General features: G+C 34.0%; 1 long non-coding RNA gene across 1 annotated transcript; it reads right to left on the bottom strand.

Moving 5' to 3' along the window:
* Positions 1–6,114: 6,114 nt before the first annotated feature.
* LOC115889676 lies at positions 6,115–7,182 on the bottom strand. The gene is made up of 2 exons (XR_004051484.1): positions 6,906–7,182; positions 6,115–6,851 (listed from the first exon to the last, which is right to left on the bottom strand). It is a non-coding gene; the product is annotated as an uncharacterized LOC115889676 (long non-coding RNA).
* Between the last annotated feature and the right edge of the window lie 20,571 nt (positions 7,183–27,753).

Raw genomic sequence — 27,753 nt, 5'->3', positions numbered from 1 at the left:
TTTCAACACCTATAGCATATGTGATAAATCTTTGTTTTACTACCGGATATTTTCCTGATGTGTTAAAGAATGCCCATGTCAGGGCTCTATACAAAAAGGGAGAAAAAGACCATGAGGAAAACTACAGACCAATATCCGTACTCTCAAATGTCAGTAAAATTTTTGAAAAAATCATATCTAGCAGGTTTATTGAATTCTTTGAGCGACACTCACTACTCTCGGACAGACAAAATTTCAGTTTTGGGGTCGCAAGCGTAGTTAACGAGGGTTCCTAGATCATTTATGGGCGATACTTGTTCTACCACCTTGTTAATTCTGAGAACAGTTTTTCCCGGTGTTTTGGAAAATACAACAAGTTTAGTTTTGTTAACATTGATGTGTAATCCGTACTGCATGCTATGTTCAACGATGCAGTCCATCATGTTCTGAAGATGTAGAATGTTGCCAGCCAGTACCACCGTATCATCTGCGAAGCGAATATTGTTGATCAGGGTACCATTGATTTTGATACCATCCTCAACGCTCTCTAGTGCCGCACGGAATACGGCCTGATACGGCCTCAGAGTAGATGTTGAAAAGGAGTGGGGATAATAAACACCCCTGCCTGACGCCCTTCCTAATTGATACTTCATCAGATGTTTCGCCATCCGCCCTGATCTCTGCAGTCTGGTTCCAGTATAACTAGGTGATAATGCGCAGGTCCCCCTCATCCACACCGGTGGTTCTAAGAATCTCATCAAGTTTTTGGTACGACACACAATCAAAGGCCTTTCTGTAATCTACAAAGCAGGCATATATATCGACGTTTATGTCCCTGCATCTCTGTGTAATAATGTTCAGTGTAAAAAGAGCCTCGCGCTTGCCTAGTCCATTTAACTTTTTCTACTAATTGAAAATTACTACTGACGTTCTGAAAATGATTTTGACGTTCTGAATGCTTACATTGAAATTAGAGAAACAAACTTCTGCACTAATTGAAACCACTAAATTATTCCAATAATTTAGCTGTTCCGAATGAAGCTTTAGGTGTGTTATGTGTACTACCAGTCATGAACTATGCATGCAAAACTTCAGCTTACACGGACACTTAAAACGGACGTTATAAGGGAACTTCAGGTCGCACAACGCTGAATGGAACGAAATATGCTGGGAATAGCAAAGAAAAGTCCTAAAAAATTTAATGAATACGACAAAAGACCCAGGTAATAGATGTCACCAACAGAATCAAATTTCTCAAGTGGCAATATGCAGAATACCTTGCAAGAAGGACTGACAACAGATGGACCACAAAAATTATAGCATGGTACCTACGAGGAGTTAAGAGATCTAGAAGAAGATTAAAAACCTAAGTTGGGACTATTATGAATCAATCACTGCTTAATATAAAGCATCTTCAAGGCTGTCCCACTGAAATAGTTTAATAAGCTTATTTGTTTATAGGATCCTATATCTCCTACGCCGAGCAAATAGCTTCAGTGAAAGCTCTCCATCGGGTTCTATTTCTGGCAGTTTTTTTGCTTCGTTCTATGTTGACCCCATTTATTGGAGCTCATCCATTATGGAACGTCTCCATGTTTAAGCTGGTCGTCCTTTTTTGGGGATTCCATTCTAACGCTGATTTCGCTACGTTACCATCAAGTATTCCCCATTTTCTTTTGTGAATATCAGTGCCTGTTTTTCTTAAACAGCGATTAATAAATATCTGTGTTTCTTTAATAAGCTAAGTACCATAATAACAAAGACACTTGTCGATTATTATGATATACTTTTTATGTTTTTAGTAGTTTCTCACAAAAATGAACCTTTATTATTTTTTGAACGACAAATGTGAGTGTCCTAAAACGCGTAGCGTCGTAACGTTCAACGACTATTTAACCAGCGTTAAAAAAGATTTATATAACTTAGCGCCTTTAATATGTTAATGTGATACATACATAGGCGGGCCGGACCAAATAGATAAGCATCTCCTTATTACCTTAACTCTAAAACGTAATAGCTTATTCTGTAATCGATTTTTATTGGTTCTTGTGGCCAGCCGTGAGTGTGTGTTATCGCCGATGTTTACACACCTATTTTCATTTAAATTAACTTGGTACATTGTGTGGATTTACGGAGCGTGGCTAATTTTCAAAGTCGAACGCACTATGCCAAGTTCAAGAAACAATCTTTAATCAATGTAGATTTTAATATTAAAGTAGCTGAGTACGGCTAACATCGTACCGCTTTTTTGTCAATCTTCTGGTACGGATGATCAATTGTGTTTGTATCAATTATTATTGTTCTCTATATTTTTGTTTTTATTTCGATATTTTTCTAAATTTAAATATGCAATTTTCCTACTATACCGCGTGCGTCTCAAAAGTGGCTCACCCTTATAACTTTTTTATTTTTTCAGATAAAAAAAAACGATATTTGGTTTGTTAGTATATGACATAAATTAGGACTGATTGACGTGTTCACTTGTTTTAGGTCACTTCCTGTTTCACCGGAAATGACTACAACTTTTGACCTTCAAATAACGCCCTCGGTATTTTTTTTTATTTTATTCGATAGAAAGTGACACTCTGAATAAAATGACATATCATATGTCAACTTTTGAAATTTTCGCATATGGTTTATTTGAAATTGTAACATGCTATTCATAACGACAATTTGACTCGAAATAAGTGAGTGGTACCAAATTATTCATAAAAAATGCTTTTTCTAAATATGCTAATGAGCAACCCTTGTTCTATTTAAAAAACTTGAGATATGATTAAAAATACGATTTGGCAATATTTTAACCGGCTAGTATGTACAAGACACGCAAAACATTGGATGATAAATCTATTTTCCAAGGCTCCTTTATTAAAAATATTGTTTTTAACACAGTCATGGCACTCTAGATTTTTTTAATCTAAAATGGCACAATTTCACCAAACCACCCTGTATATCCTTTTTTCTCTATAGACTAATTATATGTATGGAGAAAATTAAAGTTTACGCATACCAAGCGTAGGTGTGGTTACTGCTACACTTTTCATTTGCTTCGGTAAATTTTGGTTTGCACAATTCGGCCCTAGGGGCCAGCTATTAAGGAGCCGCACTGTGCAATTTGTCGGTATAACCCATTGCCGACATAGAGAGAACATTTTCGAACCATCGACATTGTTTATACGCAACCACTGATCTATTTTCATCGAATTAAATTAGTAGTTATTGTTCTTAAGTTTAACTTTGAAGACTTAATTAAAAATTTAATAATGCTTGTTGAACAAACAGTCAAGAAACTGATAAAAATAATTATTTTGTGACATAAACGTGTATAATATTCTGTTAGATGATATTATAACGAGAACTATTTCCAAGAATCCTCGAAAAATATGGTGGACTTCCTTTAACATGATCTCAGATATGCAGACGACATCTGTCTCCTTTCTCATAATCACGCGGATATGACATCAGAACTACTGACATATCAAATGAAGCTAGAATTGCAGGTCTTAAGATAAATATTAAAAAAACTAAATCGATGACAGTTTCTACCAATAATGTCGCTCCCTTTATCATTCGAACAACACCTATAGAGGAGATAAATAATTTTACTTACTTGGGTAGTATAGTCTCAACCAAGGGAGGCCCAGGGTAAAAGATATCATAAACAGAATAAACTAGAATAATATTTAGAATACTCAACAATATTTTGGAGATCTATCTATACAGTCAGAGTACCCAACTTAACAAACCTAATTTTTTTAGTTCAAATGTCAAGTCAGTATTACTGTATGATGTAGGGACCTGGAAAATTTCAGCGCCATTAATCAGCAAGCTCCAAGTATTCATAAACCACTGTCTGCAAAAAAATTGTAGGACTATTCTGGCCAAACACTATCAGAAATGAGGACTTATGTAGTTTAACCAACCAGAGGCAGGTGTATAATGAGATCAACCTGAGGAAATGGAGGTGGATTGGTCACACAATAAGGCAAAGTGGCCACAACATCACTGGCAGAGCTATTAAGTGGTACCCACAAGGCAGTCAGTAGAAGAACTGGTAGCCCAAGACACATCAAAAAGTAGATCGAAGAGTTAACCCATGGTCAAATCAATTGCCATGGTCACCATGGTCATGGTCAAATCAATTGCAAACAACTGAACCCGCTGAAAAACATTTATTGAAGCCCTATGCTCCACCGTAAGAGTAAAGGACAAAATGAATGAATATAAATGTGTAAATCATTATTCAAATTTTTCATTAAACATTTTGTTTTGGATGTTTAAAATATATATTAATTTTAATAATTTCCCAATTTTTTACAACGAAGTAAGATTAAAAACGAAGAAGTTCTAAAAACTGCTGGACTCGGAACAAGTTCAACTACTGACCACTCTATTCAACAAAATTTATACAGGTGGTCCAGTCCCAAACGACTGGCTGCTATCAACATTTATACCGCTTCCCAAGAAGGCAAACGCGACCAAATGCTCTGATCACAGGATAATCAGTCTGATGAACCACGTCCTCAAAATCCTCCTTAATATCATCCAAACACGTATATATAGAAAGCTCGATGAAAACGTAGGTGAAACTCAGTTCGGCTTCAGAAAGGGATTGGGCACCAGGGAGGCTCTGTTTTCAATACAAGTCCTAATCCAACGAGCACGCGACGTCAATGTAGATGTCTTTGCGTGCTTCATTGACTTCGAAAAGGCCGTTGTCAGTCAAAAGAAAAGGCCGTTTGTCAAAAAAGTCCAGCATGACAAACTCATCTCGATTTTACAGGAATCAGGAATAGACGATAGAGATACAGAGATAATAGCAAAACTTTATCGTCAACAAAAGGCCGTGGTTCGAATCGAGAACGAAACTTCAGAAGAGTTTAGTGTAAGGAGGGGAGTGCGACAGAGCTGTATATTGTCGCCTCTGCTATTCAATGTGTACTCGGAACATCTATTTAGAGAGGCACTGGATGGCACAGAGGATGGGCTGGTAATAAACGGAGAAATAGTAAACAATTATTTGAGATATGCTGTTGGCCGATACCGCTGAAGGTCTCCAAAGGCTTATAGATTGTGTGGCGAATACATGCGGTAGATACGGAATGAAGATGAACTGCAAGAAGACTCAAACGTTGATCATTAGCAAGAACTACATCAACAACTTTCAGTTCACTGCTAACAACATCGTTCTCCCAGCGGCCGAGACAGTTGCATACCTGGGCTGCACCCTGACTAAAGACTGGGACCACTCTCGCGAAATAAAACACCGAATCGAAATCGCGAGAGGGACATTTAACAAAATGCGAAATGTACTATGCAACCTGTCCCTCAACGTCCGCACTAGAATCAGAATCCTGAGATGCTACGTGCTCTCAAGCCTTCTATATGGAACAGAGGCGTGGACCCTTACCGCCGCAAGGATACATTAAAATACGCAACCAACCGTCCAATCAGATGAAAGAGGGTACGTACCCTATCGTTGGGTATTGTGCAATCACGTGATGCTCATGTCGTATGACGGTTAAATCTTTGGTTAGACTTTTTGTTGTTGTTTTTACCTGTTTTTACAGTTTTTACTTTATTTTTCTATTTACATCAGATTTATATTTTGTAATTGCTTATCAGACAATACGTATTTAGAAAAATAATAAGAATTAGGATCGTGTTTTTTTTAAATCCTGGATATTAATTGGAACCCTTGATAACATTACTGCTTTTGATATAAAAAGTGCATTTTTGATTATTTACTTGGGCTAGGATATTAAAATATCGGTTGGATTGTACGACATAAATAGATGTAGGTATGATTATTTATATATATGTATGTATTTATAAAGCTTACTATCTGATTTGCATTTTCAGTTTTTGATCAGATATTTCATTTTATTTGTGAAATGCCCACAAAAAAGCTTCCAATGATTCAACATCAGTGTGTTTGCTGCATAATGGATCATTCCTGCTGAATTTTTAGATCATTTGAAGACTACACGGAAAAAACCAGATAATATGTTACATTTTCATAGAAATTGATAGCGAGACAATTTTATAGGCAAGTGTTAGCATTATTCGAGGCACCATCAAAGAAAGCAATAATAATATGCTTAGTCCCAGAGATATTACAGCTTAGTTATTTTGCCCTACAGGAGAAAAACCAGAGTAGTTCACTCGTAATTGCATTTTCTCGGCTCCAGTTAAAATGAACAAAGCTGGTTTTTCCTGTGGTCTTCATTTGAAATAACGTAAATAAATGTTTATACATATGTATGTGATGATTAAATTGGTGTTAAGGAAATAAAAATGTTTTTCGATATTAATATATACCTATATATGTATATTTATTTTGAAATAAATTACACTTTTAACAGTTTAATGGAGTTTTTAAAGCCAGTTATAATATTTATATTTTAAAAACTTGAAATCATGTGGATGTAATCACGCATTAAACCACAGACTAACTTATATAAGTCAAAAAGTAGATTTTAGTGTTAACTTTATATAACTTGTAAGTAAAATAATAAATAAAACAAATATGAAAAAACCAACAATTCTAATGTATATATTAAAATACAGTACAATAATAGGTATCTGATACCCTCACTTAACGTAGAATAATATTCTACCCAACTCAATACTATGTCCAACATGAGTTTCAAATATATCGGGCCCTAATCGTTCCTGAAAATAATATTTTTTTACATTGTTATACCATATTCTAAACTATTTAATATTTCAGTCACTTAAAAAGTTAATTTGTATTGAATAATTGTCTACCATTAAAGCAAATTTGGACTAGTATTTTTAATGGGCATATTCTGTGTATGGATATAGGTACTTCCTCCAGATTTTGGGTTCAACCAATTTATTCTTAAAACCTGAAACATCTACGTATAAAAAATAGACAGGTTACTAATTATAATAAAATTTACCCTTAGAATTATACTTCTTTAACAAATAATTTCCATTGGTATACTTTTCCATGACAAGTAATCAACTTCCTAACATTTTTTAATTGATGTAATACTTCCTCATGATGCGAAAAGAAAATCTTTTCTTTAGCACACAAAGGACAAACGATATGTTGGCTTACTTTCAGATTAGTTACTTTTCCATAGATATCCTCATGTCAATTCAAAGACGATGAACATGAAAATGATCATCACATGAAACATCACAAACTAAAAACATAATAAACAAGTTTATATCGAATATAGAAATAAATTTAGTGTTCTTACCTATTGTAGTCCAAATCCACGTTAATAGATAATTAATTTTTTGGATTTTTATATTTTATTTTTAAATATATCTTTCGAACTACTGGTTTTAGTAATTTTTAAATTAAACGAACTAAAAAGTCAAAAATAATAAACAATTCTCTTGTCAATTGTCAATTTTCTCCAGGCACCGAACATTATCGATAACGCACGATCTACGACGATTACTCCTTTGATCTGATTGGACGGTTCAATGACGGTTGGTTGCGTATTTTAATGTATCCTACCGCCACATCATGCAAGCGTGTGGAGGCATTTGAGATGTGGTACTATCGGCGCATGCTTAGGATTTCGTGGGTGCATCGCGTGTCAAATGAGACTGTACTACATCGCATCAACAAGGAGTTGGAATTTCTGGTAAATGTCAAACGAAGAAAACTGGAATACTTCGGACACATCATGCGGAACGAGAAATACCGCCTACTCCAACTCATACTGCAGGGGAAAATAGAAGGCAGAAGATCAGCGGGACGCAGATGCAGTGAACAAAGTAATATTCAATTCCACTAAATTATACCAATTACACCAAATTAAAGGATCAATGTGATAGCCAACATCCAAAGAGGATAGTCACTTTAAGAAGAAGATGATTAAAAAGAAAAATAAACAATATAATGTAAAAAAATATGACACAAATACATAAAATAATTAAAAAATATTTAATTATAAGTTATTTTCCAAAGGCTATAGGAAATGCAATTTGTTTTCAATAGTCTTCTTGTCGTTCTCGATAAATCAGCGCATTATTTGTTGAATATTCAAGCTCTGGTTACTATTATTAGTATTTATGATATTGTTTAATATCTCATGAATGCGGAATAAATTTAAATATTAGTACATAAATATTTCCTTTTATATGAATCGATTTCAACCATTTAGATTTTTTTTTCATAAACTTCTTCATTAGATAACGCTAATCACGAACTTATTTAAATAAATATAAATAATTCAATGATTTACATAGTTGAGATCTAGGAAAATTTAACAACATAGCTGCATGTTTAATGTAAAAAAAAAATATTTTCTATTATAAAAAAAAGAGTTTACTACAATACATAAATTATTTTATTTAATACAGAAGCTTTATAACACTCACCGGTACGAAAAACTGGCACCTTATAATTTTGATCTATTTTACTGCTTAATATATTTTGTGCTAGTGGGCCGGTTTTGGTGACTTTTTAAGCAATATGTAGCTAAATTATTTGATTTTTTAGTATCTCTGTCTATCAAAATTAAAAATAAAAGTTCGCATCGTCAATTATACCAGAGAAAACAAAATATTGATATTTTGGTGAAAGTTTGAAACACCCTGTGGAAGATGTTAAGACAGCAAGGAATTTAAAAATAATTTTATCATCTAGGTACATTCTTTCTCGATAGTTTGTTTTTGTATTAATCTCAATAGTATTTTTTACATTAAAACCATGCATACCTTTGCTTTTGGCCTAGCCAACAGATCTAGCAAGTTGTGGTCCCGAAACAGGTCTTTTTGACATAAGATTTTCTTCGTTTAATATTCTTCTTACAGTCCGTTCACATACACAATACACATACTACAATATTAGTCGTACCAAAGCTTATGGCATGAATGGTTGTCGTCTAGGCACACTCAGTGAATAGGTGTTCTGGTGTTTCCCCATTTTCCCCTCAGAATCTGCATTCGCCGTTGCATCTTAGCTTCGATCTACTGGAGTGTTCGTTGAGTAGACAGAGCCCTGTTAAAAAAATATTTGCCTAATTTGTTCAGCTTCTCTAAGTATTCTTTGACCAAATACGAATTTATCGTTATTGATTGAGTTTTCTGCAACAATCAATTTTTTCTCAATATAACAGTACATAAGTGGAGACGTTAGTTGGAGCTGCCTTGCTCTGGGTTTGCAGCAAGAACCAAGCAGCTCTTTTTCGATTTCCCACAAATTTATTAAAATCGAGCTGCCTGGTTATCGCAGCCACTCCTCCAATTGGTTCGGAGAACTTTTGGAGTATAAACAGTATTATTTCTAATCAGGTATCAAAAAAATAGTTTAACTTAATTTTTCCCTAAACTATTTAATGGTTTCACCAGTTGCGTATTGTAGCAATGTTATTTTTAGTCTTCTATCAGAAAAAAAACTAACGGTTCTGTACGACCTTTCTGGTCGGCCAGAGAAATTAACCTTCGCAGTTTAATTCACACGCAATAAGTTTCGTTAGGGTGTAGCGAACGACTGCTTTATGAGCGCGACCTTGGCAAAACCGACCACTAATAAGTAGTTACAGTTCGATCTCTCGCAGGAAGCAGATAAAGAGAAAAAATCGGGTTTTTGTTGTGTGTGTGTATGCGTGAGGTGGTGAATATATTTGCATATGATCGCGTTCGTTACGCAACAGCAGTATTTTTTTATATAAAAACTACAACAAAGCAATAATTGTGTCAGTATTTGTTGATATTCTCATTGAAATTTCGGCATCATCTTTTTATCAAATTATCTCTCTGTTTATCTCTATCTTTACAAGATGAAAGCCCTAAAAAATCAAGACCAATTTTAGAAAGAAATTTTAGGACAAATTATTTTAGTACAAAAAAATACTTTTTTATGAAAATTGAAAATACTGTATTAATGTGAAGGTTGGTGCTGCTTTCTTGCAACTAAATTAGTAATATTTGGATTGATGTTTTTACTTAGTTTTAATCTCAAATACGATTCCAATCATTGTAATCTGTTCCTGTATTTGTTTTTGATGTACACAAGAATAGAGAATGCCTTTTCACAGAGGTAAGCAGTAAATGTTTCAGTGCTCCTTCTGATATTTCTTCATAAACTTTTTTTAAATTCACCCAAAAATTTGAAAAAGACGTTTCTTTGAATTTATGTTTTAAAGCTGAATCGCATGACATTTCTATTAATTGATTTTCCTGTACCGTTGTCAAGCCGTTGATATCTAAAACATCTGCGTTGAAAGGGTCTGCTGCCAGTTTTTATTTCTGTCGGGTTCTTTAAAAATATTCCCGAAAAAAATGACCTCAAACCGCGGAGGTGTTTGATCATTTCGTCTTCGACTTGCTGACATTTCTTCTTCATTGCACTTATGAAACATTCAATAGGTTTGTCTTTGTCGAGGACCTGACTTTACGCATGCGCATTAAAAGTGGCACGTATTTCCAATATGATTACAATTTTATCCGGTTTAGAAAGTACAAATTATACATTGTTATGGAAACCAACTTTTCATTGTCATCATATTGTCATAATCTTGTCATAATCATATGTCATAATGTTATTTCCATTGTGTAACGACGCTTGTTTTTTGCGTTTTTTATGTTAAACGTTGTATTAATTACTCTTTTTTATCGATCGCTTTTGTATAGCCAAGGATGCAAGTGTGTTCAGTGAGAAGTTAATTTTAAGTTTGTGCAATTATATATCTATTTTTTACTCGTTGGGTTTTAATTTTTGGGTAAATACTCGTATAAATGACAAGAAACTGTTTGGTGTGTTGGAAATTATAATATAAATGTCCCCGAATTATCTTTTCACAGGCAAGTAAAGTATTCAGTTGTTCTTTTATGTATATTAAACCACATGCATACTTTCTGGTTAGATTTCCTAAGAATTTTTTAATCCTTATTTTTAAAAACAATCAAACATTTTCCAAAGCTGTTATACAAGCAAATTGCATCACTCCAAACTCCAAACTGTAAATCAACACAATTCAACCATCCATAATTCTTCGTTCGATTGATTATGTTTACAAAACACCAGAAATGGAATACTACAAGAGCAATCATTAATAAATATCCATTTTTCTCGACAAATAAAGGTGTTACACGAACTGCAATGAAAATGTTATAATAATTTAACAGTACTTTATTAACAGTGGTAAATATTGTTGAAATAAATTGCACACTTCCGCGTTGTTCGTACGGAAGGTGTTTGTTCAGAGTTGGAACAAATAAAATTCGTATTTATTCTAGTAGAGTTATTTAGATAAAAAGCATTAAGGCTTGTTAGGTGTCGTGCGGGCATACAATGTAGCTTAATTTAGTACGTTGTTGTTTCAACGACAAATAAAGTCGGCTGGAATGACTTTACATATCGATATGGTTGTAGAAGTGTCAACTATTTAATCGGTATAAAAAATGTGATGATCTCGGTGATGATATTTTCTATTTTGTCCGTCAAGAATATAATATATGAATATAGAATGTATAAAAATGTATTTTAATGGAAAGAACAATGCCATTGTAATCCTTGTGAACTTCATCGTTTCATATATTTGCTTTCGTGTTTTATATTAGTGAAGTCGTACATACCTCATATCCCTTAATAGAAGGCAATGAAAAAGCAAACGATCTAACTAGAAAAGGAGCAAACACTTCACTAACTGGACCAGAACCGTTCTGGAATGGGAATTCTTCAACGGCCTAAGACACTCTAAGAAATTCCTCAGGACTTTCGACCACGCAAAATCAATGATTTTCCGTGATTTAACTAAGTGCAATCTTGGGATTGACACGGGGTTATTAATACAACACTGTCTCCGCAATGAACACTTTAGTAGATTAAAGCTAAGAAACAACGGCGATTGCAGATTCTGACTTCGCTAGCTCTTCCTTTCCAATCAAGGGCATTTCTTGCCATATAGTCGTTAGGTTGTCTTAGAGTATGCCCTATCCATCCCCACTTTCGTATGATCACTTCTTTGCTTATCTCAGTTTGGCCAGCTAAATGCAATAGATCTTCGTTTCGGGTCGTGTTGGTCCAAAATATACAAAGAATTCGTCGCAGGTATTTATTAACAAATGTTTGTAGCTTTGCTGTTAGGGGTTTGGTCACTTTCCATGTTTCACATCCATACAAGATAATCGATTTTACATTGCTGTTGAATATTCTCAGCTTAGTGTCAGTGATAATATGCCTCGAGGTCCATACTATTCTGAGATGACCGAATGCTTGTTGAGCTTTTTTGATGAGGTTTTGTATATCTTTGCTGGCTCCGCCGTCTTTGTTTTATTATGCTGCCCAGATATACACTCCTTGATCACTTGTCCCGAAATGTTCAACGGTGTTTGAATTAAAACTTGTAAGTAGTTTTAGCCGGAAGCACATATTTTGGGGATTACATATTTGTTGGAGTGTTCAATTTAAGTATTTTAGTTTGTCTTAGACACAATATATTAGAAAATCTTAAAAGAAGAAATCGTTCTGTTTTACTTTCCTACTTGCACAAGTGCAAAAATCACTTTTTCCCCAGCAGCAGCTGCAATTTCCACCAACGAGATATCGTTAGTCTAATGTTGGGTATTTTCCGACTTCAATCGATGCGAATACTATAAAATAGAGCCCAAAAGAAAGCTGCGCATGTTTATTCAAATTCGAACGATTATTTTTTGTAGACCTAGGTCAACTTTGTGTGTTCCTGCCGTAATGCAATGCTTTCTCACATAATAGGCCCACGCATGCGATTATTATTCCAGTATACAAATCTTAGTGGTCGTCACGACCCGAAGATATTCAGACTTTGGCTCGCTCCAGCGGCGTTCATAAGGGACGGGTTACAGGGGCTACCATTTTTTAACTCACATAGCGCTATCATTTTAGATCCTTTTTTAGCAAAAAAAGTGGATACTGGGAGATTTTTACACCGTTATTTTTAATTGGGGAGAATTTAATTTTCTGAGACTTTTTTAAGTTTTTTTTTCGTCACAAAACGTCACAAAAGTATTAATTTTTGCGACGTGATTGGTACTATAAAAAAGTCATTTTAACGTCTAGGCATAAAAATACGAAAATATATTATTAAACTGACATAAAGTGTCAAATTCAACGAGCGTAAGCATAGTTTCTCGATATATAATTACATACAAAGTATGAATTTTAAATCTTTTTATATTATTTGGAACGTTTAAAATTGTGTAAAAACTTACTTGTGGCGTTTGAAAAAAAATAGCATGTCCTATTCGGAGTAAAAATTACTTTTTATGCCTCGGCTATATGTCAAATTAAACGTACAGCCTCGCTACAAAAAGTGTCATTTTGACTCATAATAAAACAATATACTATTTTAAACCCCTATAACTTTTGAGCTGTTTTTGATGATGATGAAGATGTACCTTACATCAATTACTGCTATGGTAAGATCACAATCGCCTGTATTTTCTTGTTCTACGCCTTTTGATTAGTAAATAACATCAATTTTAACAAAATCGGTGACATGACGAAAATCGCCAATTTTCATGACTATACCGGGTGCGTCTCAAAAGTGGCTCACCCCTATAACACAACCTTACAATACATCAATTACTGCTATGGTAAGATCACAATCGCCTGTATTTTCTTGTTCTACGCCTTTTGATTAGTAAATAACTGGCTGGTTAAAATATGCCCAAATCGTACTTTTAATAGTATCTCAAATTTTTCAAATGGAACAAAGATGGGTCATTAGCATATTTGGAAAAAGCATTTTATTAACGAATAATTTGGTACCACACACTTAGTTTTTCGAGTCAAATTGACGTTATGACGTAATAAATCACATGCCAAAATGTCAAAAGTTGACATATGACATGTCATTCTATTTATGAACCGCATGTTACAATTTCAAATAAATCATATGCGAAAATGTCCAAAGTTGACATATGATATGTCATTCTATTCAGAGTATTATTTTCTATCGAATAAAGTAATAAAATACCGAGAATGCCATTTAAAAATCAAAAGTTGTAGTAATTTCCGGTGAAACAGGCAATGACCAAAAACAATTGAATATACGCCAATCAGTCCTAATTTAAGTCATATACTAAGATACCAAATGTCGTTTTTTATCTGAAAAAATAAAAAGGTTATAGGATAGGGGTGAGCCACTTTTGAGACGCACCCGGTATATATGAAAAAATGTCGAAGAAGTGCTCGTTCTTGGCTATTTCTTACACATATTCAAAGGCCTTAGAAAAGTAGTAAAAAGTCTTAAAAGTCCATAGTCCTAAAAGTATGAAAAGACTTGTAGTAAATGTTATGCTGACTGAGAATTTAGTCACCTTTACAGGGTTAGATGTCTCGATTTTTGTGAGAGAATTAATTTTTTGAACCTATATTTTTGAGATATTTTGATCATGATTAAAATGTCTCATACATCCATTACCGTTCACGTAAGATCACAATGATCTATATTTTCCTATTCTACACCTTTTAATTAGTAAATAAGAGCAGTTTTAACATAAAGAGCATAATATCATAATAATGATTGTATCCATGGAAAGTTATATCACATAATAGATTAATGTGGATATGGTTATACGTGTTATTTTTGAAAAAAAACTTTACACTATTATTTAGACTGAAAAATAATGAATCACATAATTAAAAAATGTAAAAAAAATGTTTATAGGTATCGTGAATTCTATTATCATCGTGAATTGTACGTATGAACGTATTAAACAAGTTGCAACATCTTAGACACCTGTTGACACCTTAGACACCGTTGACACCTAAGACAACTTTTAAGAATCCGGTGGTTTCATCATGTCTCAAACGTAGGTATCGGTCCTTGAAAAAACTAACTGCGAGTGTATTGAAGTCATGGTTACAAAATCCCGCTTAAGATGGGCTGGTCACGTATGCAGAACGCAAGAAAACCTTTACCAAAGTCTTTGCTTTACGGTGAGCTTGTAGACGGTAAGAGGAGGCCGGGTGGACAACTGAAAAGGTACAAGGACATTTTCCACGAAAACTTAAAGAGGATTAAAATGCAGAATGAGTGGGAAGAAGCAGCTCACAATAGAACTCAATGGAGAAGAATTGTAAACTCAGTTAACAGCGACAACCAAAAAGTAAAGAGGCAACAAAGCAATGAGATTTTTGAATGCCCGGAGTACGGTAGGCAAATAACATCACGTATGGGGCTTTTCAGTCACAGAAAAGCTCATGAAAGAAAACGCCTTGCGTGACCATCTTCTGTTGTGTGTCAAATACTCGTCAGCGAATATTGGCTGTATGCATGTATGTTGATCAAGCTCTTTCTGTCGTAGAATTTGTGATATAAACGCCACGAAAGCCTCCCATATATATATATACGTCCTCCACAAGAGAGTGTACTAAGTTTTCTTTTTAAAATGGTACCTTAGAAATCCCTTTCATTCTTAATCTACCTGGTTCCCAGGCCGAGCATTCAAAAATAGTGTGATTGACATCGACAAATTGACTTTGATGGCACTATTTACAGACCGCACTAGCTCTTTTCCTGAAGGTCCATTTGTGTCCATTTTCATCCCGAACGTCCTGACTGTATAACATGGTATACCCTCTGCGGTACTGTAGTAGGAATAATATAGATAGAAAACTATTAATAGTTGAGGGGTCCCGTTCCTACAGTGGATACGAACGCCACTGGCTGTATTTGCATAGGAGCGTTTCTGGTAGTCTATCATTTTCATCTTCGAGATGAAAATGCATTCAAATCCCGTGTATCACAAAATCTATCTAGTGATTTTAATGATATTAACAAGCAAGAGCTATTACATTTTCGAAAAGTTGTTGTATATTTTAGTGTCAAAAATAAGAACGATGCAAAACCAGTGGTGTACATACAATAAATCAAATATGTAATTAACAATATTTGGATATTTTGAGTATACCATTAAATTTTCTCAATAACTCGGTGGTTTTATGGCAAAAGGTCCTATGTCGAAACGTTATTGCGATATTACTGTAACACGAAAACCTTTTTTGGCCAAAATTTGGAATTCCATAAAAATCATAGGTTTCATTTGACTTAAAAAAATTACCTTCCCCTAGGAGATGCAAGACCTTGTCGTTGGTGGGGAATCTCCTGGTCAGGTGCTGGGGGGAATCCCCCCTAGCACTTGGCTTGGTCTAAGAAGCATCTCACTCATCGTCTTGTCCCTGACTGTAGTGTCGTGGCCAGGGAATTGCATCAAGACATATAACGATACCGGGCGGGGCTACGGACAGCCTCAACCTTGGGGCATCGGGGGGCACCCCATTGTATTTTACCCCTTACTTCTACATGCGGGGCTCTGTAGAAGTGGACCGACTGTCCCTAGCAACTCATGGGAACACTATGAGATCTGGTAATAATAGTAATAAAAACATCACCGGTGAAGCTGTGGGGAAACCCCCTAGCAACACTGGGAACAGTAAGAATGAAACTTCCAAGGGGCCAAACCCAAAGAGAACTACAGGAGAAGTGGTTGACACTTGCGTGAGACCATCCTCCGCAAGTGGCATACAAGCTACCACCTCCTCCAAGGGTCGGGAGCCTACCTCCTACCTCTAAACCCAACAGGCGATACAAGCTACCGTTTCGTCTACCCGGCATGGGTCGTAGCTCCTCGACTGGGAGGGACACGGGTCTCCGTAGGAAGTCCTGGGACTGTATGATGAGTTATAACTCAAGAAAGGGGGACACAATAGATAGATAGATACTACCGTATGATCGAAAAAAAATGGCGTCCAGTTGGCTGGGAAAAGAGGATGGATGACATTTCCCATATAAATTTACATATAAAGTGACAGCGATCTTCATTTCATAGCCATCGTTGACGCCGTTTTTCCTCGATCATACGGCATAAGGTAATATAAATCAATACATACTTTAGTAATACTCTCTAATAATGAAGTAATTAAATAGTAACTGTAAATAGATGAGATTGGTGTTAAATCGTAAAAAATAATTTTAATATTCATTTTACAATAAAGAGCCGTTCTCATTTGTTGCTTAGGTACCTATATTTTATAATTTTGATATTTATTTCCAATTTTTCCATTTAATTTAGATTCCCGTTTATTTTGCTTTGTAATATATTCCATGTTTCTGAATAAACTTGTTGAAATTAATCATTTTCGTTGCTTCATATTTTTATTTTCAAATTTAAAAAAAAATTATCGAAGGTGTTAATATTTCGTGTATGAATTACGATGGATGATTTGATTGCAGTGTCTGAAAGCTTTCTAAATTCGAGATGACACTTTGGATAATCACCAATAATAAAGACATTATCTTTAAATATATAATTTCGTGCAAAATATATGTTAAAAGCAAACTTAATTTCTTTATAATATCGAAATTGGCGTCGTTTACGAATTATCCGCATAATCGTCTCGTGTTCTAATTACAAAATTCAACATCCGAAGCCAATTTGAATAACAACGTGGCTCGCAAAATGACTTGCTAACGTCTCCTCTGCACCGCGATATTCGGTATCTCGTAATAATAGTCGACGACCTTCAGTCCTTAACCCATTTTCTCAAAACGATTTAAATATCTTCCTATAATTTTTCTTCGGATCGGGCTGCATTGGCGATGACTTTAATATAATCGACTCGACGTTGCCAGTTCTCGTTAAAATACAGCATTAGTAGGATCAGTTTTTTAACCCTCAACTGGCGTGGTGGATTTTTGTACCGCTTATGGCGTTACCCCAATTTTTTTTCAGTTGAATATACATGATGAAGAGATTTTATAAAAAGGTTGTTATTTTAACACTGTTTACAATATATTCAAACTTGTGAACAAACAATTTCATTAATTCTGAACAAATTAATAAGAACGCATTTTTAGGAATTTTTGACAACAGAACTTAGCTAAGAAACTCATACAAATTAAAAACTTATATATTTTATGATTTTACCGTATTATTAAAAGTACAAACAACTGAAATGTGAAGCTGAAGTAATAAACATAAATTATTTTCAACAAAACTGCAAACTTTGAATGAACATAACTTTTTCAAATACAGTTCATGCTAATATATTGCATATACAGGGTGGTCCGAATTGTATTCCGGAAACTTCGGGAGCATATTCTGCAGATAAAAAGAAGTAAAAAACTTCTTATAAATGTATGTCCTAAAACGCTTAGTTTCGGAGATACAGGGTGTAGAAGTTTCATTTTTATTTCGATTTTTTCCAAATAATTTCTGAAGTAACGTCAATATTTGGATGAAAATTGGTGTCTGTTATAGTTTTTTGACATGAGAAATTTGATTTTGATGTCATTATGACCCCTATTTGTGCCTAGGGCGCCACCTACATGTGTTTTAACTGTTTTGAAGCGTAATAACTTTTTGTCCGTACCTGTATAGAACTGCTGAGTGAAAAAATATATATTTTCGTATTTTTTTACGTAAAAAATGTCTCTTGGTAAAAATCGTTACGAGCAACCCTTCTCGAGATATTTAGAATGGAAATAGTCAATACATGTCATAAACATGTTGAGTAGATAGTTATTTAACTAAAAAGATAAATTTGGAAAATTTTTATTTTTTTAAATTAATCATAAAATTTTCTTCGAAAAAATTATAATTGACGAGGGGTAAACCGCAGAGGGAAAAGTGTACACCGTAATTCCTTTAACTCAAATAATTCCTCAAAATTCCTCGTAATTCCTTCGGAATTCTTTGGAATTCCTTGGTCTTCAAGGTCAAGGTCAATCATTGAAGGTCTTCCTTGGAATTCCTTGGTACGAACTTGGTAACTCTTTCAGTCTCAACCAGCGTTGCCACCTCCGTTTCGCAGTTCCGCAATGAATTTTCTCATGATTTTTATATGTCCAATATCTCTATAAGTACTAGATCTAACAATAAAAAGTACTATTACAAGATTTACGATTTTTAGTTAAATTTTAGGACTAATAGGGGATCATGAGGTGAAAATACTGGAAATATGTCGGCACTTACTTATTAAAATTAATTTTTCTCGGGATTTTTTTGAAAATTATAGGTCCTAGTTATATCTATAGGAAAGGAAATTAATAAAACTTCAGTTGAACGTCATAATACGATCACCAGTAAATTCCACAAGATTACGCATGGTGTCATTGATGAAGTGCACATAAAGTTGTATTAAGTTTCCTATTGTATATACCTCGGTATTATTCCGAGGAAATGAAAAAACAACTTTACACTTTCTGAGTATTGAATAAAAAAATCTTATGAGCGTTTCTTTAAAATGGCGAAATCAAGGAACGTTATAAGTAGATCTCTCGGGGGTGGTTCGGCCGTACTATTGGAATATATTTTAGATATATAATCGAGGGTACAATATTAAATTAAAAAAATATCTAACCTGTAGATATTTGATGTTGGGAAATTTTGGAAGCGATTCGAAAACGAAAAACGGATAGTAAAAAAATCGCCTGCAAAACGTTTTTCTTTAAATTCGGTCCTACCTATTATAGTATTCATGGTCTACTTATGTTCGTTAATTTTGTATAAAGTTGCTTGTAATTCCTGTGGAATTCCTCTAAATTCCTAAGGAATTCCTTGGTATTCATCGGAATTCTTCCGGAAATCATTGGAATTCCTAGTAATTCCTTGGAATTCCTCGTAATTCCTTGGAATTCCTGTAGAATTCCTTCATAGTGTACACCATAATTCCTCTGCGGTTTACCCCTCGATAATTGATGATGGTTTGGCACAAAAACATTTCAAATTCATGATTTCCGTCTATTAAACTATTTAGTCAACATGTTTAATTTATGTCAATGATGACAGGTATTGATGATTTTGATTTCAAATATCCGGAGAACTATTACTCGTAGCGATTTTTATTAAGAGATCTTTTCTACGTTAAAAACGTCGTAAATGTATATTTTTTTACTTAGTAGTTTTATACAGGTACGGACGAAAAGTTAATACTCTTCAAACCAGTTAAAAATATGTAGGAGGCGCCCTCTACAAGTTAGGAGTCATATTGACACCAAAATCGAAATGTTACTTCAGAAATTATTTAGAAAAAATCGAAATAAAAATGAAACTTCTACACCCTGTATCACCGAAACTAAGCATTCTAGAACATACATTTATACGAACTTTTTTACTTATTTTTATCTGCAGAATATGCTGCCGAAGTTTCCGGAATACAATTCGGACCACCCTGTATACTGCATTTGCCGTACATGGATCGTGCACATTTTTGATTCATGAGGTTTTTGTTTTTTGTCATTTCTTCGTTGGTTGACATATGGTTGACATATACCACATCTCTTTCTTTTCTGGTACTGATTATTCAGTTATCTCTCTTCTATAAGTAAGAGATTCAGAATCGGAGTTATGGTTACTCTTCGGAGAAAAATCAATGTCTCGATGATCTTCATCTCACTTAAACCTCTTTAAGTTCATCAAACCACTCAATTAATGCTTCCTCAATTAGCGTCCCAGTGAGGCACACCTTTTAGACTACCACTCATTCTAATAATGAAACATTCTTGGCGTGGTGGTGCCACACAGATCCCAATGAAACTTTAGCCCCCGCTGGTAGGAACAATACTTGATAAAATCAAGTATTATTCTAAAATTATAATTATGTACCTTTAAAAAATTTCGTTATAGCCGAAATAGCCCCAATTATGACTCCACTAGCAAAACCGGTGCGTAAAACTATGCTCGCTGCAGCAATTGAACTCATTTAAGTTTTTTTAGCTGGAATAATAAATAATACAAGTTAGAAGATATCAAAATAAAAAGATATCATTTCAATTCAATTTTGATATCTAAAGATATCAAAATATTTACTTTTTTATTATTAGAATTTTAACCAATTTTACTTTTTAGAGTAATGAGCAATTACATAATACATTTTTCATATATTAGCTGTTTAAACCAGTGTTTGTTTACGATATTTTCCGATGGTGGTAGTACCGGCGGATAATGCACCAAGCCTATAATAAAAATTTTACTTCTTTATACAGAGGGTCTAAAAATTTATTTTAAATAATTACTAGCTTTAAACAGCTTATAATTACTAGCTTTAAACAGCTTTGTAGACTACCAAAAAGCCTTTGACAGCATCGAAACCTGGTCATTTCTAGCTGCAATGGAGGACGCGAGAATTGATTCCAGATATTATTCCATTATTAAAAATATCTATGATAGTGCAACCTTCCAAGTTAAATTAGATGATGACCTCAAAACAGAAAAAATACCACTCGGCAAGGGCGTGAGACAAGGAGATACCATCTCTCCCAAGTTATTTACACTGGCACTGGAAAATGTCTTCAAGAAATTAGAATGGGAAAATAGAGGTCTAAACATCGATGGGGTACACCTTAGCCATCTGAGGTTCGCAGACGATATTGTCTTGCTGAGCACCGACATTCAAGAACTAAACACCATGCTAAATGAGCTAAATGAGCAATCCCAGAAAATTGGCCTTAAAATGAACTTGAAGAAGACCAAGATAATGAGCAACAATATCCATAACATTACCGTGGACAACGTTATTATTGAAAACGTAGACCATTATATATATTTAGGTCATAAAATCAAGCTGGGCAAGGAAAACCAAAATACGGAGATCAAACGCAGGATCCATTTGGCATGGGTAGCATTTGGAAATATGAGCGATATTTTCAAGGATAAAAAGGTGCTCATGAACCTAAAGAAAAAGGCTTACGACAGCTGCATTCTACCTGTACTTACGTATGGCTTAGAGACTATGGCAATTAGTCGAAAAACAGCAGAACAACTACGAGTAGCACAAAGATCCATGGAAAGAATCATGTTGGGAGTCACCATTAGGGAAAAAATACGGAATACCCACATACGTCAAAAAACAAAATTAATAGATGTCGTTAAAAGAGTGGCAAGTCTGAAGTGGCAATGGATAGGACATGTGGCAAGACAGGATCCAGACCGATGGCCCCAAAAAGCAATCCTATGGAGACCTAAAGGAACAACAAGAAGTGTGGGCCGACCAAAAAAGAGATGGGTCGATGACGTCAGGGCAGTGGCGGGAAGACAATGGATAAGATTGGCTAGAGATCGCGAAGCATGGAAAAACCTAGAAGAGGCCTATATCCAACACTGGATGGAACCAGGCTGAGAAAGAAGAAGAAGAAGAAACAGCAATAACTTGTTTAATATACATGGAACACGCACGCCCCAAAAAATACAATACTTTTTGATTTTACCAATACTTTATATTTTTGTATTGAAATTAGACGAATTTTTTTTTGGTTGTGTTTTTTTGTGCATCTGAGTGTATATTATTATAAAATAAACATTTAGTAGATAGTCTTAAATCTTTCATTTTAAACCATTTTATATTTTGACGCAGCATATATTTTTTCTTTAGGCACTTATTCTAAAATTGACAACGCTGCCGTTGAAAACGCATCGGCCTAACCTTTTAAAGTGTGGGAAGATTTTTTCCAATCTTGATCTTCGATCGGGACAAAAAGCGGCGTATTAAAAATGCATTTTATCGCAACCTAGGTGCAGCTTTGGCGCGCTGCGCCTCTGGCTCAACGCTCGACACAAACCAAACACGACAATAACTTTGACTTTTAAAGAAATGCCCGACATTACGTTAAAGATCTTAGTGAATCCTCTGTTTTCTTCGTAAATCTAACAAGGGAATAAAGTCAAAATGTAGATAATTTGCGGCGAGTTCATTTCTTGAAAAAAGTCTGAATTTTTTGCCACTGGAAAAGAAATCTACAAAATAAAAAAGGTTTTTTTATTATTTTTAAACAACACTGCGTTGAATCCAATTAAAAATACTCTGTTTTAAAATGTTAAGGGAGCACAAAATTTATTTAGTTCAATGTTACAGAAAAGGTGATACTTGTTATCGGAAAGCTTAATACTTTTGATACTTTAGTAACGCCAAGAAAACATGAAGTTAAACAAAATTAATAATAGCCATCTATCAAAGAAATCGAAGCGTTATTGCCATAGAATTTAGATTTTTAAGACTTCAACCGATATTTTCACATTTTTTTTATTTTTCTCTAAAACGGCAAGAATTTGTAGAAAATTGTGTTTTTCTCAAACTATTCATAATAAAAAAGTTGCATGTTTTTGTAAAAATGATCAGGGAACATACTGTATATTCTTTGAACAAGAAAAAAAGATTGACACAAATACTTGATACAATACTTACTTACTTACTCGCTGACGAGTATACTCTTACTTTACTCGCTGACGAGTATTTGACACGTATCAGAAGATAGTTACGGAAGGCGTTTTCTTTCATGAGCTTTTCTGTGACTGAAAAGCCCGATAAGCGACGTTATCTCTCTTCCGTACTCCGGACATTCAAAAATCTCATTACTTTCTTGCCTCCTTACTTTTTGGTTGTCGATTGAGAAGTCATGATTTTAGAAAACACTGTCTTTTAATTTCCAGAATGCTCTTGAGGCGCTGCTAATTTTGTGCTGAATTTTATATACAATACTTCATTCAGAATCTCGAAATTAGTGGAATGAATTAGTGGTTTCAATTACCGTAGAAGTTTTTTCCTCTAATTTAAATATAAGCAATCAGAACGTAAAAAATTAGCGGTAGTGATTTTCAATTAGTAGAAAAAGTTAACAAACCCTTAACTTTTTCCATTAATTTTATTGTTTGAATTGTTTTATAAGCTAATTATTAGGCTTTCACTATTTATCAAAGATATTTAAACTCAAGAGATACAATTGTTTACCTTTTTCCTTCATCGCCCATTATTCTATCCTTATTTTCGCATCTCTCTTACACCGAAAACATTTGCCAGATTTACCTGTATATTGGTATTAGTATTCGATTAAATACCACAACCAATTATTAAGTAATAAATAATTTCGTTATATTTTTATAATATATCAAGTACATTAATTTGCTAACGTCAATTTTTTCATTTAATGCTTAATTATTTATTTGCGTGTTTCTTTTAATAATAAAAAGCAGTTTGGCAACGTCAGTTTTAGAAATATGCCGGCGTAGTACAACGGATTTCGAGGATGAATGAAAATTCCTAGGTTCTCCTGTTGCGATGTTGCTATGCCGCCGATCAAGCTCCGTATTCTTTATTTGCAGTATTATAGTATTTTTGCGTTATTTTGTGGACTTCTGTGGACATTCATTTGAAAATATCGTGCATACATGTATTGTGTACAAGAGCGTGTATCATTTAAATCCAAATTTAACCTTTCACCGGTAAATAAAAATAAGTAGGGTTAGGTATATTATTATATCCTCTTCTCTGTAGATCAGAGGACGGTTTTATCAAAAATATGTGAAGTCTACAAATATTAGTTTTTGGTAAAATATTGTGTTAGTAGGTTAAAATAACTATTTTATTTTGTTATTGCTAATAGAGGGAGTCTCATTCACCGGAGATGAACAAGGTTTGGAACAAGATATTGAAACTGCATTTACTAATACACCCAAAATTTGATATTTTATTTAATAAAATAAAGTAAAAAACGTTTATTCATTTTTTTAATAGTTATTCTTATGTGAAAAGCCATCTTATAATAAAAAATTATGCCGGTTTTTATTTATTTCGCTTTCCTCCCTCAACTTATTTTTTTCCTATTAATATCCTCCCTCAACTTTTTACAATGCGACAAATATGTAAGTGTTATTATTTTTTTAAATTTATTAAACAATTATTTTAATTTCCTTAAAATACTGTCGGTCGATCGGCACGCCACTGGAAATTGACCTCAACCGTCTAATCATTGTAAACAGCTACATTGTTGCCGTTGCGCCGATACCCTATTCCCTTCTTTGTCCATTATCTCTCGCACTCGTTGATTTTCGCAAACCAATGTGTGATGAAGGTTTAGAGCGTTTTATGAATGGATCGTTGTATCTCCCGAGTTTAAATATCTTTGCTATTTATACACCTGGCTTCCGCAAGCTGTTGATAGGATATTCTATTAATTTTAATTGAATTTTTCGAACATTGTGAAGTATAAATATAATTAAAACCAATTTTATTTCAATAATTTCCAGATTCTGAATGAGGTCTGATATACAGGGTGAGTCTCAAATAAGTGCAAATATTTTAGGGGTAGTATATTTCGTCCCCAGAAACACAATATCGAGGTTTTATTGATCTTTAGTTAAAAAACATAATTTCTGGATAATATGGCAACATAGGTAGTAGATTAAATTAAGAATAAAGAAAACCCAGAAAAGATAAAGTGATGGTTCTCCAAATTTAAGCAAAAACATTTTTTTTCTGGAAAATTTCAAAGTTAAATAACTCGGTTATTTTGGACTTATTTGAAAAACGGTCAAGAGAAAAAATGCTTCTTTTCGTGGAGGTCTACCAGCCCTAGAAATATTTGTACTTATTTAAGACTAAACCTGTATAATAACTAATTTTCTGACTCACTTTCCTGACAATCATTTTTTTCTCGGAAAAAGTTCTATAAATAGAAACTAATCTCTCTAATTTTTCTTTAACCTTAAATTACGTAAAAAATCGGTAATTGCACAACGGGAAATAACTAACTAATTTCAATATTTGACTTTTAATACTTTTTTTTCTCTAGGCTGCCGATTTTACAGCTATATTAATACACTTTTTATTATTAATAAACTTTTTACGTCCGTTTCGTTATGCATTTCGTTTTGTAATCGGCTAATCTCGTTACGTTTTGCGTGGCGTTTTTAATTAATTTTGTTTCGTTTTTCCCGTTGCGCTCGAGGATTCCTTCGGAGAAATATGTCCGAGCGAAAATGCATAACGAAATCATTTTCAGGCAATAAATTTCAGGCCGTTTATATAGATTACAGGGATCGTTTTTGTGTCGTCTTCCTTTAATTCGTGCAGATATAAATCTATTTCCATTTTCTATTTTATGATTTGTTGTCTCTTTCCTAATGTCTGTTAAAAATAATAAAAAAATATATTTTTCCTTCACCTAAATTTCTACAAAACATTTTCAGTATTTTGTTTTTCCTGTTTTTTTTTGTTTGTTCCTGCTAAAAACCTCATACTCACACTTCGCTCCTTCGTCCCTTCGCCGCATTACTTTACTTCGTTCCTTCGCCCCTTCGCTTCGTTCCTTCGTTTATTCGATGCTTGGAAATTAGTCACTTTTAAAAAGCCCGCGCTTCGATCCATTTAAAACAAGCCCTACTCAATAGATGGCGCCACTTCTGTAGGACCATTCTTCAGTATAGCAGAGTCCATTCTTTTTCTAGCTAGGTATATTCTTTGGCCTCAATCATTTCAGGTCATTTCGTCAATCAGTCATCCATACCAGAAGATTGACAAAAAACTCTCATTACACTTCAATTGGTAGGTCGTAAGTACAAAGTTAGCCGAATCAGCTAGTATAAACATAAATCTATTACCTACATAATAAAATCAGTGACTAATAACTGAACTAATACTAGTTTTTGACCAATAATAGTTTTAATTATGATATTCAAAGAAGTGCATTCTAGAAAGGAAATTTGAATTTACGTGTGGGGTCCTTTAAAATTGCATTGACAGAGTCTTTGCGCATTATGCAGAAATCGAATCTTGTTCTTCAAATGCATCACGCAAACTGGAGCAACTAGGAAGCCACGCAGATCTAACTGCTGGCTTTCGATCTGGTTTAAACGAACAGAACGTGATATCTGCGGGAGAAAAGTAAGTTTTCGTAAGTCGTACTAGTACGTCAGTTGTGTGGTAATTCTGAGATTTACAAAAAATTAAAAGTGGTTTATCTACATGCACAGCTGGGAAGATGAATAGTTTTATGTACAGAGTGGTCGAAATTGGTCTGTTTTAACAGAGTAAACCTATTTCCTGACTAGATAGAGCAAAACCGACATAGATGTCATGGCTCGATTTCTGAGACACGTCTAATGGCGTAAACATCATGCTGATATTTTCACTGCTGACTGAGATACGGGGTCTTTTTTAATTTTTTACCATTTGGAAAATTGCCCATAACTGTTGTATTTCGCGGAATAATAAAATTCTGTTAAAACGTTCTTAAGGCACTTTTTTAAGCACAATCCAGTGGCGTAGTCAGTTTTTTTCTATACTTGCTTTTTTGTCAAAAATAATAAAAAATATAATTTTTTAAATGGAGTTCATAGTTGGCTATGAACTTAAAAAAATGCTGGTGTTTAACCGTTTCCAACGATATAAAGTTATATGTATTTATTTCTGAAAATGAAAGAAATATTACGTTTTTTATCTTTGTATCGAAGCGGGCCTTGATTTTGTGTTGACCTAGTTGCCTAATTATTTTTTTATCACAAGTTAATATTCTATATTATTATTTATCTGCATAATTAAAGACTTTTGAAAAGGTAAATGAACATTCTATATTAGTATTACCATTTACAATTAAAACGCCAGGGTTACAACTGCACTATTAAATGGAGAATTTATAGAGAATTGGATTGGAACAAAGGGCCCCATATCTATGCCTGCTAGGTCCTGTAATTTAACTCCTTTCAACTTTTTTATGGGTGAATTTAAAAGACCTTATCTATAAGAGAAGAACCATTGGGACGAGAGAAGAATTATTGCAGAAGATTACTAGGCAAGCTTGTGGACTTATTACACTAGTTCGCCTAATAAATCGTTGTAACTCTGTGCGCAAAAGATGTTTATTATGTATATATTCAACAAGAAGGTGCTCAGTTTGAACATCTTTGATGATTTTTTTTTAGAAAACTATATTCCTCACACAAAAAATACGATTTTTTAGTTATGTTCTTTGTTTATTGTATCGATTTCAATTGTAATTACTAATACTAATATAGAATGTTAATTTA

The sequence above is a fragment of the Sitophilus oryzae genome, unplaced genomic scaffold (assembly GCF_002938485.1).
Source record: "Sitophilus oryzae breed Bouriz unplaced genomic scaffold, Soryzae_2.0 scaffold_1177_pilon_pilon, whole genome shotgun sequence".
Classification (NCBI taxonomy): domain Eukaryota; kingdom Metazoa; phylum Arthropoda; class Insecta; order Coleoptera; family Curculionidae; genus Sitophilus; species Sitophilus oryzae.
Note: the sequence above shows the minus strand (reverse complement) of the source record. Positions and strands in the feature narration are given on the sequence as shown.